This window comes from Tachypleus tridentatus, chromosome 12 (genome assembly GCF_004210375.1).
Source record: "Tachypleus tridentatus isolate NWPU-2018 chromosome 12, ASM421037v1, whole genome shotgun sequence".
NCBI classification, from domain to species: domain Eukaryota; kingdom Metazoa; phylum Arthropoda; class Merostomata; order Xiphosura; family Limulidae; genus Tachypleus; species Tachypleus tridentatus.
The window spans coordinates 77621922-77639008 of NC_134836.1; the positions used below are offsets into that span (position 1 = coordinate 77621922).

The 17087-nt window shown below is 36.4% G+C and overlaps 1 protein-coding gene across 3 annotated transcripts in view; it reads left to right on the plus strand.

Moving 5' to 3' along the window:
• Nucleotides 1–5369: 5369 nt before the first annotated feature.
• The window catches only part of LOC143233695 (serine protease hepsin-like), a 70191-nt gene continuing 58473 nt past the window's right edge, over nucleotides 5370–17087 (plus strand). Inside the window, exon 1 of one of the 3 annotated variants that reach the window (XR_013018274.1) lies at nucleotides 5370–5977. The gene's annotated coding sequence lies outside the window, so the exon portion shown is untranslated. The remainder of the gene's footprint in view (nucleotides 5978–17087) is intronic. The other 2 variants (XR_013018275.1, XR_013018276.1) reach the window with 2 other exon arrangements.

Below are 17087 nucleotides of genomic sequence, written 5' to 3' on the forward strand. Positions count from 1 at the left end.
TGAGAAATTTATATGCAAAAACGGCTCGTTTGGGTTGAGAAAATATTTTACATAGATTTTCTCAACCCAAACGAGCCGTTTTTGCATATAAAAAGCTGTGACTGTACTCTATCCATGCTTTAAGACCATGAAAATGAAATTTGGAAAACATAATAATCTTTTAATGTATAATTGTTAAAATGACGTGTTTCTTTTTAAACTGGTTTTAACAGCTTCTATAAGATTTTACAGAAAATGAATCACGTCACAACCACAGTTAATATAAAGTTGCGGTAGCACGGAATGAATCAGAACTACATGTTGACATTGTTTGATGCTCTATTGTTAGTGTAATGCTATCGAAAAATGATAGCTTTTGGGAAGCACATCGATAAGTCTTACTGACGCAAAAATATTCATGCACTCATATCATATAGATTTTCCAAGAATGGGTTTGTCCTTGTAATTAATGACACTCAAAAACAAAGGAATATAGGTCAATTTAGGATATCAGAACTATCCACAAGTAGACAAGAACAAGAACGTACCCCAGATGGAAAATGCTAATCAGTTCGCCGGACATACCAGTTATGCATTTAATGTGAATGAATTGTTGAAGTAGGCATCGGGAAAACGCCCTTCTACATTATTATGGAAAGATGCAGGGATGAGTGTTGAGCTTTTGACATGATAGCTATATGACGGATCTTTCTGTAACAAAAATCTATAATGCAAGGTTATCGTAAAGATGTACCATTGTAATGACATGGTAAAACACCGAAATCAGTTCAGTTTGGTTTCGAACACAGGAGAATAAAAGATTTAAAGATAAGTAGCAATATACACTTTGTTGCCAGAAACAAACAACTTGAGACAATGTACTCCAAAACGTAATGGAGGCAATCTTCACTAAATCTTCAAGAGAATTTCATGATGTTTGGCTATTTAGGATTTATAAAGGCCGCCAGATCTACCCAGCTGAAGTCAAGTACCTACGAGGAAAAGACCTCATAAACATTTCAAGAGTTATTGATATTTGTAGCATGCGAGGCCGTCTTCTCATACTTGGTCCAAACATGTGGGATATGACGACAAAATCTAACAACATTAAAAACCATTTGTTTTCGGATCCACGCGCAAACTCTGAAATGTTTAATGAAACATCACGCGTCTGCTATGAAATCAGGCATCCGGGACTTTAATGTCAGTTCGCGACCGCAAGGTAGCGCATTCATTGACTGCACGAAGTTTCACTTGTGATTGGACAATCAAAGCTGGCTGAAGAACAATTGAAATTCATTATACAGAGAAATGAATACTGTTTTAATATGAGTTGGTTGATAGGTGTAGGCTCAACTAGATATACTATGGTTTCTTCAAAGACGATAGCGATGATCCAATACTGAACACATGATAAAATATTACATTCTGAGAGAGAAAAGTTTGCGAAGTTTGCGTGGATGTAAAAATATAGGAGGGAAAATGATTCTATCATACAACATCCTTGTAGGGGTAACACTGAAAGCCTACCCTAAAGGATGTTGTTACAAGCCCAGAATACAAGTATAAAAGGTAAAATAAATCCACACAATGTGATAAAAAGTTCATTGTCTTAAAAGACAAACAAACATAATTTCATATCACTTCTTCCAAAGTGCTGATTTTAAGGCGGTATGGCCACATAGATGGTTTGAGCGCTTTGACTCGCAGTCTGAGGGTCGCATACTCAAATCCCTGCCTCACTAAACATGTTTGTTCTCGCAGTCTCGGGACATTATAATACTACGATTAATCTCACTATTCATTAGGAAAAGAGTATCTCAACAGTTAACGGTGGGTGTTGATGGCAAGATGCCTTACCTCTAGCAACTTTATGGACGACGAGAGCAGATCGCTTTCGTGTAGTTTTGCGTGAAATTCAAACCAAACTAACCAAACGCACACACAAAATATAAAAAACTTGATTTTATACCCGTCCATCCAAATGAACTGGTGAACTAGCATGGGGTCACAAACTCTCGTCAGACAAGAAGATGAACGTGTAATAAGAGAGAGATGTGCGTAAAGAAATTAATGGCTGAAATTCTGTAGTGACTGACAAATTATAACAAATTTATAAAATAAAAACAATGGGGGAGGGGAGAACAATATCCGTGGGGCTACGCAGTTATATTTATTATAATGTTCAGTTAGAATGTTTGTTTGGAATTAAGCACAAAGCTACCCAATAGGCTATCTGTGCTCTGCCCACCACAAGTATCGAAACCCGGATTCTAGCATTGCATATCCTCAGACATAGCGCAGTGCCACTGGGGTTCAAGGGGGCGTACGAATGTATTGTATGTCATAAAGTTTTGTTTGTTTGTTTTCGAATCTCGCACAAAGCTACTCGAGGGTTATCTGTGCTAGCCGTTCCTAATTTAGCAGTGTAAGACTGGAGGGAAAGCAGCTAGTCATCACCACCCACCGCCAGCTCTTGGGCTACACTTTTACCAACGAATAGTGGGATTGATCGTAACATTATAACGCCCCACGGCTGAAAAGGCGAGCATGTTTGGTGCGACGGGGATGCGAACCCGCGACCCTCAGATTACGAGTCGCATCCCTTAACACGCTTGGCCATGCCGGGCCATGCCATAAAGTAAAAGAGGTGGATTAATCAAGGAGAAAACTGATCATAATAGTGGAAGAAAGGTGAACGTGAATGGGATTGACATGAGCAATGAAAAATTCAGTGCTGGACCATTTGACGTCACTTTACTCATAGTGGCATTGATGGTTAGATGCCACGTAAAACATCAACTCTTTCATTCAATATTATAACTTTTCCGAAATGAGCAAAGTAAAAGGACTATGTGGAAAATGACATCTGTAACTTACGTGACTATCAGAAATTTTGGGCCTAGGTTTCTAATGCTTAGCCTGCTTTCAGCGTTTAAACCAACACTCCTTTGATTAAAAAAAATAGATTTAAAACTCAAGGGACAATTTTTCAACCAACGTTTTTCATGGTGTCGTAGCAACAAGTTAATGAATAATCCCATTTCTAATTTGATTATTTACGTCGATGTTAAATAAAAAAACGATATTTTTTTGTGGGAAATCTCAAGAGTATCTGAAATATAAATACATATTTTTTTCTGGAAATCTTTTTATAATAGTGTTATGTTCTCTACAATCCGTTTTATACTATTGATATACTATCTGGATTTTTTTTTATAATGTCACCCTTCTGATAGCAAAGATCCACTATTAACTCCAATGTCAAAGGAATGAGCCCCCTTGTATATACTTTTATAATTTCATATACTTCTTCTTGTATATGATCTGAGGATATACTTTTCCAGAAGGAAATCTCCGAAATTGGTTCTAGCAGCGTGGAAGCTATAGTTCGTAAATCAAGTGACGACAAGGAATTATTGTAGATCACACATAGCAGAAATTCTGTTGTCTTTTTGCTGTTAAGTTACTTTACGTAGTTTATTGAACCTAATAAACTATACGGTTGTAAAAGGCATTACCAAATGCGGGTCAAGCTGACCCACTTCGTATGAAAATAGTTATACGGTTTCATTGTGAATCATTAAAATTAATATTGTTGTTTGTTTAATGTAATTCCCATAAGTTCCAACTATTTGGGGGAAACTGATCATTAAAAGCATTAAAAGCATTTTGTCTAATTCGCAAAATACACGTGGATTCTTGTGTGACCGTTAATTTACAGCAATAGTAAAATTACGTCAGTGAGCTTCATACCTTTATATATGATAGCTGGTCAACACATTGATTAAACCAGATATGATTGTAAAAATACCATGAATTGTAAACTCTGTCCTCAATGGGACAACCGTAAATCTACAGACTTACAAGGTTATAGTTAGTGGCTCGATTTCCCTCGGTGGATACAGCAGATAGCCTGAGGCGGCTTTGTTATAGAATAAACAAACAATAAAATATCTAATTTAACCGAACACTCGTCTGCTTTCGTTTCTTAAAAGTCTTCCTTTTCACCTTTTTATTATCGTCAAAAGTGCACAATTCTTTCACCTTAGCTCATTGTGAGATGGACTTATACTGAATCAGCATCAAATACGCTATTTATTATTATTTTACGCATACCTTATCTCTACTGGTCAATCAACACTGTTTACTGTATGCATTTAAAAAACGCTGTGATACTCCAGACATAAAATGGTGGTTCAAAATAATAAGTACAGATAACCACATATAACAACAACTCAGTTTTAAAGAGCACCAAACTGTTAATTAAGTTTCCCTGCCTGTTTAGAACAAAACTACTAATGCTATCTGCCATAGTCCTTAATTTTGAACTGCTGTCTAGAGGGAAGACAATTCCCCACCATCTCTTGGACTGTTTTTCACGAACGAGTAATAAGATTATTTGTAACATTATAACACCTTCACGGCTGAAAAGGCGAGCACATTCGGCACCTAGTTTTTATCACACAAATTTCAGACTGCAAGTTTAAAGCCCTAACCACCAGACCATGCCAGGCGTCACTCACTAAATAAAGCAATAGATGACGAATATCCTTCTTTTAAATGACCAGAATAGGAAAATGCAAAGCGTGGATTTTACAGATTTGGAATAAGAGACACTCTGTCCACTCAAAACTGACCAGTTATTTGTAATATAAAATTTATCTCCATTTATCTTAACGGAAGAAATAAACAGATTTTACTTTCTCTTCAAATTAATAAAAACTTTTAACACGTCACGTGTAGCTAGTACAATAAGAGACGGCAGGAGAAAAAGAGCATATAATAGTTATTCAACTACAATGTCTTTGATATATTCCGCAGCCAAAGAAAGATGCGTTTACATACAATATCTTTATAGTTTGGACCTGGACAAAGGAGAAACGATCAAACCTTATTCTGGCCTATAGAAGTATTACCGTTTCGATTTATTAATTCCATTCAGTATAAAGAGCCTAAAAGGAAAGTCTCTTGACGTCTTTGTATCTATTGTTCTGGCCAACCATGGATTTTATCCCGGTAATTTTTCAACCTTCCAAGAAAGCTATTCACTCACCCCATGAATCCTGTTCATGAATGATTCATTCTTTGCCCTTGATCTTAATTTCAGTCAGGTGTCTACGTTTTGTTGCAAAATTATTGAAAACAAACGTTATAACATTTTTTGTTCCTCACGCTAGACTAGGTCTGTCAACGACAAGTCAAGGCCGCTAGAAAAGCTCGCATACCACACTGCCTGAGAAAAGTAAAAGCTGTATTCTTAGCCATTAAAAAAAAAAAAAAAAGCTGGTGAAATCACGTCCTGCAGGTTTTAAGAGTCAGGTAGCGTTCGAGGTGACCTTCGCACCGTGGTGTTCGTTAACCCATGGAAGGGCGAGCGAGCGAAGAACCGCCTCCGGCTTGCGAGTAGACGTCTTCAACTTTCGCTGCTGCCTACCTGCTAAGCCAAGCCAACCAAGGCCAAACATTCACACATCAGGTTGCAAAGAAAGTCAGGCGAAAGTAAGGTGGCTGCCCTTCGCGTAGAAACAGTATGATTCGAAATAAACGGACATAGGGAAGGGCGCGAAGTTTGCTGAGCTACACTGAATGGTTATGTAGAGTATAATTTGGCAACACTTTAAGAACTACTTTGTAACTCTAGTAGCCCTGAATAAACGCATATATCACCTTCCATAAGCACATCTTCAACGTGACTAATTAACTCTTAAGTCAACTGGTCGAAGGAGGAACGCAGAAGAAAAAAAAATGGAAATTCTAAACAAATGTTTTTGATAGTTTTGATTTTAAAAAAGTTTGTTTCTTTAAGTTTCTGAATGTCCTTCGTGTCCATCTGGGTTGATTCAAGCAAACTGGAATCTTATATTTGAAAGTAGGCACGTCTTCTAAGCCTCGTCGTATTTTTAAAAACTCGGTGGTTGAAAGAAACAAACTGGAGACAAATTTGGATACCAGTTGCTACGGAACAACCATGAGAACTAAACAACAGAATAAAAAGGTATGTTATGAATGGCATACAATTTTCACAAAATTATTTTTATAATTGTTATATTAATTAAGTAATACTTTTACCATTTTCACATTGCTTAATTTTTGTTTGTTTGTTTTGAATTTCGCGCAAAGCTACTCGAGGACTATCTGCGCTAGCCATCCATATTTAGACTCTTGGGCTACTCTTTTACCAACGAATAGTGGAATAAAACGTCACATTATAACACCCCCACGGCTGAAAGGGCAAGTATGTTTGGTGGGACAGGGATTCGAACTCGCGACCCTCACATTACGAGTCCAGTGTTTTAACCACTTGGCCATGCTGGGCCCAAATATATTTTGTTATCTCTATATTGCTTAAATATGACTTATTTTATATTATTTAAATATGATTTACTTTGTCTGTGTGTGTTTGTGTGTTTTCATTTAGCAAAGCCACCTCGGGCTATTTACTGCTGAGTCCACCGAGGGGAATCGAAGATTTACTTTCTCATTTTTATGTTATTGAAATATAACCTTCAATAAGTATAATTATTTGCTATTTTTGTATTACTTAAATATAACTTTTTACCATTTTTAATATTAATAAACAACTTTTTCAATTTCTGTGTTAATATACGTAACTATTTATCATTTATATTTAATAAATACAATTATTTGTCATTTTCTAATACTAATAAATATTTTTTTTTTTCATTTTCGATATTACTCAGACATGATTTATTTCTATATCACTTAAACGCAACTTAATTTTACATTATTAAAATTTACTTATTTTATCATTTTCCTTATAAGTTACATATATTTCTCTCCAACATTATAATTTGTTTGTGTTTTATTTACGTTCTTGTAAGGTTTTAAAACCTTCAGTTTTTTAGTGGGGGTTACAATATCAAATTTTTCAGTTTTGTTGTACTGAAACAACATAATGTAACGTGTTGTCCAATCCCAAGACAAAAATCAAGAACAAAATATATGTTGCTATGAAAACATTAAGCATCGTCTTCTGATATTATTCTGAAAAACGAGCAAAAACAATGATTGAACAATCGAAGTTCTGAACATTATATTTTCATAGACACTACTATGTAATTCGGGAAACTGGGAGCATGCGTCCTCATTTTTGTATAACTACCATGGAAAGCTACTGGTAGTTTCGAATTCAACAATCACATAGCAAATAAGTTACTCCTAAAATCGAATATGTTCCTCACCTATGGTTTATGAACTAACAAATAAAGCCTGAAACTATGGAATACACACAACCACAAACAGATGAGTAGCTTATATTATCAGGACACGACTGATATTCAGCAGATTTTGAGATTTCAGGCTGCATTCAAAATGGTGAGCATTTTAGCCGAAAGAGGGACAACATAAATATGTTGCATATTATTATAAAAGACACTTAAAAGCTTAAAATATCAGAGCTGGTTGTGTATACTCCTTTATCTTTATTCTTACAAATCAAAGGACTTTTCTCTCTGTCACAAAGTTTTCGAACTGCATTTGATTAGTATGTAAAACAAATATATAATTTTTAAAATTTATCTAGTCAATAAATTTATTTAAAGTCACATTAATAATTCTATTTGTTTTATTTTACAAAAACAAAACGTTTCTTCTTAGAATTATTTTATATAACCCCTTAATGGCCGAATTTTTTGAATGGCAATTTGTTATGTGGAGGGAGGATTTGGTTTGGTTTGAATTTCGCGCAAAGCTACACGAAGGCTATCTGTGCTAGCCATCCCTAAGTTATCAGTGTAAGACTAGAGGGAAGGCCGTTAGTCATCACCACCCACCTCCAACTCTTGGGCTACTCTTTTACCAACCAATAATGGAATTGATAGTAACATTATAACGCCCCCATGGCTGAAAGGGCGAGAATGTTTGGTGCGACAGGGGTTCGAACCTACGACCCTCAGATTACAAGTCGAGCGCCTTAATCATGGGGGGAGGGAAGAGAGAGGGCTCACCCACTACCACAGTGTCATCGTGTGCAGATTCATTCCATTTAACAAAGTATATTTACATATTGCTAAACCCATGACTTTCTCATTTGTTTAGACCTAATGTTTTGTCATAATGTTTCACTGCCACACTGGAAATAGTTATTTGCACCAAATATCTTATTTAACGTGTGGTGAAAAATTATTCATGTAACTTGAGCCTGTCTTCCTTTGTTTTGTCTCACGCTGGTACAGCGGTAAGTCTTCGGATTTACAATGCTAACATCAGGGGTTCGATTCCTATTGGTGGACTCACCTGATAGCCCCATGTGGCTTCGCTGTAAGAGAACACACTCTCTCCTTTGTTTCATGTTTCTGGTCTCTGTGTGGTATGTGAGTAAAATATTCTGTTTTAAATTTCCGTGGGTAAAAAATAATTCCTCAGTGGAAAACAATTCTATGTAAATATAAAGTATGCAGTTGCGATATTCAGTATTTATATGATAACGTGTGTTAGGCCTGAAGACAGATATGTAGAAGTACCACAGTCAAATGAGTTTCTTAGTGTTGTTTAAAATTGCTGACGAAATAATAAGTTAAACTGAGAATCACATAAATATATATAAAAGCAATAATTTATGCAACTTACAAACAATGACGTACACAGAGGGGTGACTGGTTGGGCTTAAACTTCTTCCTTGACCTTGTGTCAACAATTACTCAAAGACACACCTTAAACTGCTAAATTAAGAACGGCTAAAGCAGAAGCCCTCGTGCAGTTTTACACGAAATTCAACGAAACAAACAAGGACACGCCTGATTCCACAACTCCTCGCTCGCTCTGAGTTGTTAAGAAAACATATTTCAGCTTTAAAAAATACGGCATGTACAGGCTCTTAGATCTTTATCGAAATAAACTAGATGATATTATATATTATATACTTTATCTCGGACGAGTCTTCGATTTTTTAAGTATCTTAACATATTACGATTTCAAATAGCCAGAAATTTTAATTTTAATTTAGAATTTATTTGAATGTAAGTATGTATCAAAGTTATAATATCTAGTCTGGAACTGAATATTTTTATCGACGCTTCACAAAGAGCGAATTACTCCTATGTTAATACCCATATGCAATTCAGTTGATGACGAAGCTAGCTTGAAGCACACGTAAAAGCACATGTAAATTTTCACCGACGACAACATGTAATGTCCGCGTAGAAATGCTAACGTTCGAAGTTAATTCACTGAAGTTAAACGGTTTCTAATGTTCGAAGCGTTTTTGGTCAGATACCTGTACGTTTCCGATTAATAAGCGTTTGCCACAGTTATAGCTTACGAAGCTTATAGTATACTGCCTGTAGCCGAGAAACAGTATCTTGTTACTGTCTCTTGGTGCGTCGATTTATAAATTTTAGGTTCTAGAAAGTTCACTTGACAGCAATATTTAAAGGTATGCTAGTACTTTCATGAAATATGTAGTGTTGGTATTTTGTTCTCGAGAATCTTCTACAAATTTAGACAATAGGAGGAACTTGCACAATACACAAATGATAATACATTACATGCATTAAACGGAAACAAACGTAGATATTAAAGTAAATCTGCAACAGTATATTCGTTACAAGGGACACTCGGTAGGGCACATACCTCTGCGACATAGCATTGATCATATTTGGCTCTCAACAAATACAAAAATATGTTCGTATGTCCTTCGTTGTTAACGGACCATTTTTGGCAGAACAACGTGGAATAATGTGCTACTAAGTGCTCCAAATTTTATCAAAATTCTCTCATTTTTGACTGAGTTATAGAGCACGAATAGTGTGTAAAGTCTGTTTCCATGTTATACAGGTTTTTTTTTGTGACCTTCACATTGACCCTCCAAAAACTAATCACTTTTAAGATAGATCGTAGGGAAAATGTATACCAGCTTTTGTCCAAATCCATTCAGTCGTTCTTGATAGATCTTGCTGACAAACACACGGGGGGTGAAACATAACTTCCATCCATCTTCGGTGGCGGAGGTAAAAAAAAAATGATATGCTACTAATCGCTCGTACGCAAGAGTTCATTGTTTAATTTTTTTGTTGGTTTGTAGTTAAGCACAAAGCTACACATTGGGTTATCTGGGATGTGTCCATCACAGGCATCAATACCCGGTTTTTAACGTTATAAGTCTGCAGAAATTCCGCTGAGCCAGTGGGAAGTTTAGTTGATTTGTTTCTCTTGTCAGTATTTGCATGTTCTGGTAGTTAGGGCACTGGTCTAGCAATATATGGGTCGTAGGTTAGAGCCCCTCGTCACACTAAATATGCTCGCTTTTTCAGCCGTTGGGGCGTTATAATGTTGCGGTAAATGTCACTGTTTGTTGGTAAAAGAGTAACCCGAGGATTGGCGGAGGGTGATGACGACTCTGCGTTCTTGCTAGTTTTTCAATGCTAAATAAGGGACGGCTAGCGCAGATTGTCCTCATGTATCTTTGAGCGAAATTCAAGACCGGTCTTACTTTTTTATTCTAAATGACTTAAGTTCCGTCCCCTAGTGGTTTACTGACTTAAGACTGTAAAATCCATGGCTTGATTCTCCACGGTGGACATAACACACATAATCCATTGTAGATCCATTGTGTAAAAAATAGCAACAGTTCTAACCCCCCCCCCACACACACACACACACTCACTCACACCTCAATGGCTCAGCAGCCAGCTTAAGTGCTTATACTTTAATAATCTGGCTTAATTACCAAGGGTAACTAAAATGCAGATAGTAGTTTATTTATGTCAACTTTGTATTTAAATAGAAACAATCAAAACAAACTCGCCAACGTTATCTGAAGGTGGATATTACAAACACACGATAAGTGATTTTAGTACTACAGTATTAGTGTCTCTTTGAATAAAATTCAATAATATTATAAAGACACTTTGTAGATCTTGAGTTCCACTTCAACTACTTCAGAATGAATATCATATTTAGTAATAATCCTACATTGAAATTAAAGACATAATACAATAGGTTCTGAAACGCAACCTCGAAGTGCTGACTTACTTTAGCCCTCAGTGTTTCTACAGACGTACAAACATTTCTTTGTTTACAGTAGGAAGGTCCTCTTACCTGGTTCACACTAAGCATCGTAAAGCATGATTTACTCATAGTCGATAGGGGGCGTGTGAAATACTTAGGCAAGGTTGCTTATTTTTTACTATTTTCGAGAGAGTGTATGTGTGTTTTTTTATAGCAAAGCCACATCGGGTTATCTGTTGAGCCTGCCGAGGTTTTTGAGAAACAGAAACATTCTGTTGATAGGTCGGTTAGTGAACTCGTAATGCCCCATCAGGCGAACTGTGTTTGATTTCGTCAGGTGGCCAATAAGCCAGCATCCATATATCATGTATTTTCTCAAACAGATTTCACGTTTAAAGGACTTTGGTAATCAAAACCGTGAAATTAAGAAAACAATAAATAAATAGCGCTATAATAGCATAAATAGTGTCGTGTTATTAAACCTCCACAAAGCTACTCGAGGGCTATCTGTGCTAGCCGTCCCTAATTTAGCAGTGTAAGATTTATAGTCATGAACTTGAATAGAATTGAGATTAATAAGCATGTTTAAAATACGCACACGCCTTGCCATGCCTAGCGTTATTTGATTCACACTCTAACAATTATTGGTCAAGAAAAATGGTCGTATTCCAATCAGCTTGATTATTCTTGGTTTTGTAAGAAAAGGCTTCGTCGGCACCAGATGTAGCAGGTGTAGTGTGGTTGACACATTGTACCATATTCTCCTTTTATTTCACTCATGGTTACTCAGAATTATATGACTTTTTTATTGTTATAATTAAAGCCAAATTACTGTCTGTTTGAATTAATTTTGGGAAATTCATTACAGTCGGTTAGCAATGTAATTTGCTTGTATTCACAGATGCAGATCCTTCTTATACAAATTACTCCTTTTGATTTGATTTATCTAGTATTTTGGGTTACATATGAAGTATTAGAAGTCCCGTCAGTGTACAGGCCATACGTTTCACGATCTACAGTGCTAAAATATCAAGTTTAATTTCTCACGGTGAACAGAGCGAAGATGGTTCATTTTTATATTATTATTTATCCATTGTGCTGAACAACGAAAGAACTGTTAGAGGCCCACAACGCTGCGCGTTAACCGCTCGGCCAACTCTGAGATACGAGAGCTATTTCAGAGCGCAATCTAGATACTGACTTTAAAACGTCCCTACGAAATCTGTCATGAGAATGAAGGTAATAAGATATTAGAAAAAATCATCGACGAATCAACGTGACAATTTTTTATTTAAATCATGTGTAAATCAAAATGAAATTTTCGAATGTGTAAGTCATTTATTTTCGTCGTAAATGTTAAGTACTTTATCGTGACTTAAAGAAAATCACCTGATGAAGCACCCAGGATAACCTCATCTCGAGAGTAATTGAGTCAATGTGATGAACAAGTTTATTTTTGTGAATGTAACAAGTTTGTTTGTTTTGTTTTGGATTTCGCGCAAAGCTACACGAAGGTTGTCTGGGGTAGCTGTCCCTAATTCAGCAGTGTAAGACTAGAGAGAAAGCAGCTAGTCACCACCACCCACAGCTAACTCTTGGGTTACCGTTTTATCAACGAATAGTAGGATTACTGTCACATTATAACACCCCCACGGCTGAAAGAGCGAGCATGTTTGGTGTGACGGGGGTTCCAACCTGCGACTCTCGGATTACGAGCCGAGTGCCCTAACCACCTGGCCATGTCAGGTCCCTAGGAAATCTGTTCTTGATCCAACAAGTGGGTATTCTCTGTAGTTGTGGAACTTGAAATTATTTTAAGCAGGATCACAGTAAATTAATTTATGAGACCCTGTGTATGGTCAAATACATCAGTCGAAATGGTTTAACCTCCTAAGTCCAAAATTGTAATTAGATCTTAAATCATTCAAGGCTTAACGGAGTTATGAGCTAAAAGTTTGACTTGGGAAAAAAAAAACACACTCAGAGTTATCTCAGAGGCGATATGTCGCAGCTAAAAAGCCTCTAGATATTTAATACTGTTATGTGTAGAACTGAACTGTGTACACGATAAAAATGGATGTCAGAAACATTAAGCAGACTGTTGGAATCTTGAAATAAATATTAACTTATTCAAAACAAACCATACCGAAGACTTACGACTGTGCTACTAAGGGACTTAAAGGTTTTAATTTCGCGCAAAGTCACACGAGGGCTCTGTGCTCTAACCGTCTTTAATTTAGCAGTGAAAGACTACAGAAAAGGCAGCTAGTCATTATCACCCATCACCAAATTTTGGGCTACTCTTTAACCAACGAATGTTGCTTTTGACCTTTACATTATAACTCTTCGACGACTGAAAGGACGAGCATATTTGGGGGTTATTGTTGTTGTTGTTTTGAATTAAGCACAAAGCTACTCAATGGACTATCTGTGCTATGCCCACCACTGGTATTGAAACCCAGTTTTTAGCGTTGTAATGTTTTGGGGGACAGGGTTTTGAGCGTCCTAACCACCTGAGGTCTTTGGACTTGCAATGCTAAAATGTAGGTTTTCCGATACCCATGTTGAATACATAATAGATAAACAATTGTGTAGCTCTGTGCTTAATTACAAACAAACAAAATAAACACTTTATAACATCTGTTAATCGGGTGATAAATTTATCTGGACTATGAACTAGCTTCACGCGTAAGCAGTCATTTATTATCTTAGCCCTGACGAGTTGCAAGCCTATTAGCACATTTGTAAGAAATTGGTTAAATTTTGAATATAATTCTCAAAACACAAAACAACTGTAACACGAAATATTTGAACTACAATGAGGATTTCTACACACATTCACGATTTGACGCATGTGCTTCAAAAGTAAATAGAAATGAAAAAAATACCTAAATTGTTTGTGGTAAAGCTAACAGCCACACAATGGATCATCTGTACTGTGCTAACACTGGTATCGAATTCCGATTTTCAGCACTATAAGTTCACTGACTTACCGTCGTAGGAAGAGGGGTGTGTGTTACCATTCACTTTATATGGTGTCTGAAATCTGTTAGAGATGTATATGAACTATTTTGTCTTAGGACTTATGCTCGAAAAGGATGATAAAAAACATTCTCAAATACGACTTATTTCTACTTTTGTCTTCCATCATATCTCACAGTTAGCTGGCTCCATTACCTCAGTTGTTTGTATGGTACCTGTAAACTGTCAAACAAAGTCCAGGGTTTCTTTTCTTGTTATTTTTGTCCCAAAATGAAGATAAAACACTTTAATTCCCAATTAATGTCGCTTTGAGTTTAAAGACAAAAGTACTTAATAAGGTAAATGAGTCAATTATAACCTTCCACAAAGAGGATATGCAAATCACTTCTATTTATATCATTAGGGATTAAATAATAGAAGAGGGAAGAATAGGAAACATATTCAACATTTGGGTTTGTGTATTATCTGCTTTTTCATCAGAACCCACAGATGTTTTCTTTGAAAACAACCTTTGTGATAGTGCACCAGTCATTGTTGAAGGGAATCACGCATGTGATTTTATTCAACCGTGAGGATGTATGTTGTGGACAACTAGCGACACCTACTTAAAATGTGCACGCAAACTCTTAATTAGCCGTTTAAATTGTCTCGTGAACGACAGCTTGCTCAATGACAAGTCCTATTAGACCATTATTAGTCTTGAAATCTAATAATAATTTTGAATGCTGTGAAGCTCAAAGCTACACAATGGACCAGTTGCGTTGGGTCATTACCATACTGATAGCAATAAGGAATGTTATTACCTTATGGATAGTAAAGAGAGATGTTATTACCTTATGGATAGAAAAGACGAATGTTATTACCTTATGAATAATAAATAGGAATGTTATTACCTAATGGATAGTAAAGAGGAATATTATTTCCGTCTGGACAATAAAGAGGGATGTTATTATCTTATGGATAGTAAAGACGAATGTTATTACCTTATGGATAGTAAGAAGGGATGTTATTACCTTATTGATAGTGAAGACGAATGTTATTATCTTATTGATATTAAAGACGAATGTTATTACCTTATGGATAGTGAAGACGAATGTTATTACCATATTGATAGTAAAGATGAATTTTATTACCTTATTGATAGTAAAAACGAATATTATTACCTTATGGATAGTAAAGATGAATTTTATTACCTTATGGATAGTAAAGACGAATGTTGTTACCTTATGGATAATAAAGAGGAATGTTATTACCTTATTGATTATAAAGTAAAAGTTTAAAAGCACAAACAAAAAGTAACTTAGTCAACTGTGACTTCTAGCATGTGTTTGGGAGGAGATATTGTGTTCCACACGCACATATAAACATATGTATATTCTGCTCAAAGAACATAGGGTTTATGACCCCTATACGAGAGCCGAGACCCCAGCTTGTGTGTTATGGTAACCACCTAGAGAAGTTAGAACTGGAACAAAAATGTAAGTTTAATGTTGCTTTAAAACAAAAAGTGACTTTGATTTTTCAGGAGATATATTTTAACTAAATGTACATGAGAAGAGACAATTTTTAAAGCAGATGTTGTAGTTTTGAAAGTTTGGTAAAATATTTAACCATTGTTCTCAAATTTACGCTCCCCACCAACACAGCAATATATCTGAGGACTCATACTGCTAGAAACCGAGTTTCGATACCTATGGTGGGCAGAGCACTGATAGTCCATTGTGTAGCGTTGTGCTTAGTTAGTAACAACAGCTCAAACGTATTTTGCTCAAAGAATCAAATTATATGTCATCTCACATATTAATCAAACTTAGTTTAGAACCAACTACACTTTCTTTAGTTTCACAGAGGAGCTCACCTTTTTAAAACTCTGTTCAAGATGCACGCCATTTTGTAGTTCCCCTGACAGTCTTTACTCGGCCCGGCATGGCCAAGCGTGTTAAGGCGTGCGACTCGTAATCTGAATGTCGCGGGTTCGCATCCCCGTCGCGCCAAACATGCTCGCCCTTTCAGCCGTGGGGGCATTATAATGTGACGGTCAATCCCACTATTCGTTAGTAAAAGAGTAGCCCAAGAGTTGGCGGTGGGTGGTGATGATTAGCTGTCTTCCCTCTAGTATTACACTGCTAAATTAGGGACGGCTAGCGCAGATAGCCCTCGTGTAACTTTGTGCGAAATTCAAACCAAATTATCCTTGTAAACAACAGTCTTTACTTAGCCTCTGATACGTTCACGCTAAAGTTTAGTAAATTGATTTTTCTAGATGTATCGATTATTTCTGTATTTGCGACTCAAATTTATTAAATGTTTTTAAACTATTTTGAATGATTGTCAAGAGGGAACAACGACGTCTGGTGAGAATGTTAACACTTTGATGTTTTTGCATTCTGTTTCCATATGGTTTTACCAAATTCTGTTCATTATACTGATTTTTTTCTGTTTACCCTTGTTGGCAGGAAAATAGAAATATAAAATAGATAAAAATGTTTTTACTTTTTGTACAATTTCCTATGTGTTAGGTCGCAGAGACCCCTGTTAGCTGCTCATAACCTCCGATGTGAAAATATAAATTTTGGTAAGACCTTGAAATCTTGAAAGAAAGCTGTTACCTGATACCACACGCCTAAACGACTCCACATTCCAACGAAAAGACAACCTTGTAAGGTGACAAGTGTAATCAGATTTGAAAGTTGTATCTCCAAGGCTTTCTGTCACGAAAACATCTCTATGATAAATCTTGGATTGTGAAATTTTTAATTTATATGTAATAGTTGAGACTGTAGATCAAACACTTGAAACGGAAGCAAATTAATTTTTTGAAATAGAGAAGCAACTGTTTGTTTTTTGAATTCCGCGCAAAGCTACACGAGGGCTATCTGTGCTACCCGTCCCTAATTTAGCAGTGTAAGACTAGAGGGAAGGCAGCTAGTCATCACCACCCATCGCCAACTCTTGGGCTACTCTTTTACCAACGAATAGTGAGATTGGCCGTCACATTATAACGCCCCAGCGGCTGGGAGGCCGAGCATGTTTGGTGCGACGGGGATTCGAACCCGCGACCCTCAGATTACGAGTCGAACGCCTTAACCCACCTGGTCAGAAGCAACTAATATTGTCGTAGGAAGTAGGTAATACAGGAACTGATAACCCTATTG